Source organism: Hippocampus comes, unplaced genomic scaffold, assembly GCF_001891065.2.
Source record: "Hippocampus comes isolate QL1 unplaced genomic scaffold, H_comes_QL1_v1.1 scaffold562, whole genome shotgun sequence".
Classification (NCBI taxonomy): Eukaryota; Metazoa; Chordata; class Actinopteri; order Syngnathiformes; family Syngnathidae; genus Hippocampus; species Hippocampus comes.
This window is the reverse complement of record NW_017805537.1, coordinates 313,627-316,817: the sequence shown is the minus strand read 5'-3', so window position 1 is coordinate 316,817 and position 3,191 is coordinate 313,627. Positions and strand designations below refer to the sequence as shown.

General features: G+C 42.9%; 1 long non-coding RNA gene across 1 annotated transcript in view; it reads left to right on the top strand.

Annotated features, from left to right (window-relative positions):
• Positions 1 to 3,191, top strand: part of LOC109520822 (uncharacterized) — a 20,102-nt gene that overhangs the window by 789 nt on the left and 16,122 nt on the right. Inside the window, exon 2 of the long non-coding RNA XR_002169240.1 lies at positions 180 to 250. This is a non-coding gene — a long non-coding RNA (uncharacterized LOC109520822). The remainder of the gene's footprint in view (positions 1 to 179; positions 251 to 3,191) is intronic.

Sequence of the window (3,191 nt, the reverse complement as noted above, 5' to 3'; positions counted from 1 at the left end):
CCCCCCCTTCCTGATGATTGCTTCCACACACACTTCCAACCCAAGTCCAGCTGGAGATTGTAAAAAATAAATGGCATGTTCAGAAAAAAAAAAATTGGCTGTTTAATTTCTTGCTTTTCATCTTTGTTCATTTTCTTCATTTGTTTTTTTTTGTTTTTTGTTTTTTGTGCATGGCACAGAAACGCAGCTAATTGGGACCCAGGTGCGGCATGGAACGGGTCATCCAGGACTTCCTGCGAGAGGGGCGCAGGTACACGGACGGCCAGGTGGCGCAGGCCTGAACATGAGAGGCCAACAGGCACACACAAATTATTTTTTTCTGCTCATTTTTACGGAAATGATACTGTAGAGAAATGTTCTCATGCTGAACCACCCTTCTCACATGCATTTCTGAAACACTCAGATGTCATGCTCCCATGCCGAAAACGGTCTCATGCACTACCGAAACAAGTTCACACACCACTGAAAGTTTGAATGCTCATATGCACAACTACTAAAACAGTCTCATGCACACTCTTGAACCGCTCTCACATACACACCGAAATGCCCTGTACCGTTCAATAGTTACCGATTATTTATTTATTTTTAATTAGTAACTAATATTTGTCTTCCGAATTCCATCAAACAATTAAGGAACGGGATGAGTTAATGATAATCCTGCTCCAATATATTTGAGAATAATGACTTTGACAGAAATGAACGACACAATTGAATGAGCCAATTTGAGGACAAAAACAACAACGTCAATGCAACAAATGAGAAGTCCTCCTCATGTGAGCCGCATTTCCAAACGGAGTGGGGCACCCCGTAATTTGCCCTCCCATGGTCCTGAGTTTGACTCATGGCGCTGTTGTTTCTCTCGTTGATGTCAGCGACGGAGGCTTAGCCAAGCTGCTTTGCCCTTAAATAATCAAATTGTTCACAGTTGCTCTCGCCTCCCTGGAGCGGCGTTGGCTTGATTGTAAACAGAAAGTCCCCCCAAAAAAAAGAAAACTACACTTATCAGGGCAATCGCGGTGTTGCACTGATGAAAGCGCTGGAAAAAATAAACCAACTTACTTGTGGCAGGTGCGGCCGTTTGTTGAGTTCATGGGAACCAAAACGACTTCAAGTTAATTTTATGACGTAAAGGACGTTCAGGGAGGCGGACATATTATGCAATTTTCTCCACCGTTTAAAACTGTAACCAAATGACTGCTCGGGAAGAGAATGCAATTTGGAGAGATTTGTGGGTGTTGGCTGAAATGCTGAATGAAAAAAAAAAAACACAGAGGCAAGCAAAATGATATGGAATGAATGAAGAATTTGTGTGTGTGGGGGGGGGAGTGGTGAAATATTAGTTCACTGAAAATGTTTTACATTTTTGGTGTTTTGGGGGAATTTTTGGCACGTTGAAAACTGTCTCAGTTGTGAATTGAAACAGCTCAACACAAAAAGAAGAATATAGAATTTAGATGTGCACTGGATTTGTTGAATGCGTTTCAGGGAATGAATAGTGTTCTTTTTTTGTTGTTTGTTTTTTAGTAACTAAATTGGTTAGAAATGTAGAATGTGAAATTTTCAAGGAAGGTTGAAGATCAATTGAATGAGCTGAAGGCATGCGGATTTGAATACGGATGAATTTAATCCGTTTTTAAAAATGTGAGAAACCGTTGAGAAATGTGGTCGGGGTAGCATGTCAAAATAAAAGCTTATAATAATAATTATGACAATGTGAAAGATGTAGAATCAAATACTGTACGTGCGAAGGCCAGTGTGCTGTGTTGGATGTGTGCCTTTAAGGGGCGTGGCCCAGTGATTGACATCAGAAGCTGAGCTCGTGTTTGCCGGCTGCTCTGCGTGTGAGCATCCCGGCGTGAGCTGTGGCCAACGGCAGGTTTCTGGCTTCAAGTGCCTCGGTCCCCGGTAGCTGTGCCTCCCCTTTCCCACAGGCGAGGGCATCATGGCACCTTCATTGCTCGGTTATTATTTCACTTCTTTCGGGGTAAAGTGAGGACAATTTGGGAATAACCAAGTTGTGTCGGGTGAGGGGGGAAGGACGTCGTCCCCACGGGGGCCGCCGCTCTCTTTTCAGCAGCATGTCATTTTTTTTTTTTTTCCCACCGCCACCCGATAAAAGCTTTTACGCCTCACTCGTCACCAGGAGGGCGACAGCCGGAGCGAGAGGGCTTAAAAATGAGCCGCCAGCGAAAAGCCATCGGGAGGCTTAATTACACATAAGCTCACTTTAATAAGCGCTGGATCGTATATCCCAGGCGCCCATCCGCAGACCAACATCTGGATGATCGCAAATGCCAGCGCTGAAGGGATGGTGGCAACCCATTACAGATATACTCAGTTACTAGATGAGTAGATTTTTATTTTATTTTATTTTTTAAATATCGGCTTCAAAAATACGTTGAAGCAGACATAAAGTCACTTGTTTCAAATTTGTTGTTTTGTTTGCCCATAACATCAATTGTAAATGTTCTTTTTAGGAATGTGCGACATCGTTTAAAATATTTCATGTTATTTATCTTATTTTTCATTGCAATCTTTTCCACAGCGAATGCTAGCTTTGGTATGAACAGCACAGAAAAAATATAAATTTAATTACATTTTTTTAAATTGGGAAACAGCGGCCACTTGTGGTATTGGCACGACATAACAATCTCGTCCTACATAAATCCTAATCGAATTATGACCAAACAGCAAAGAGTTTGTTTACGAAAATTTCTAGATGAGTGTTCTCGCAGAAAAAAAAAAAATTCCAAGGAATTTGAACGACGGATATCTTTGACACCACGTTAGCTCGACGGTGGGTGTTGGCGGGGGAGGCGCCGGGGTGGTGTTGGACCCTCTCGCTTGTGTTTGTGTTACGCGAGTTCATTTCAAGCAAAATTTATTGCCGATGATATTTACGAGCCCAGAACGAAAATTCATTGGGAGATTGACACATTAATGAATATAACATGCAATGTGATTCATCGGCCTTCGGGGAAAGCATCTGTTTTCTTTGCGCCATTTGTCATCGGCCGAGTGGAGCTCGTGTTCGCGTCCGTCTATTGACATTGATACTGTGTGTGCGTGTGTGTGTGAGGTCTATCGTCTCTTCACTCGTCTGGTAATTACACAGTAGGCGATGCAGCTCCGTGAATACATGGCCGCACTTTTTTGGCGAGATGGGAATCCCCCCCCCCACTTCCCCTATT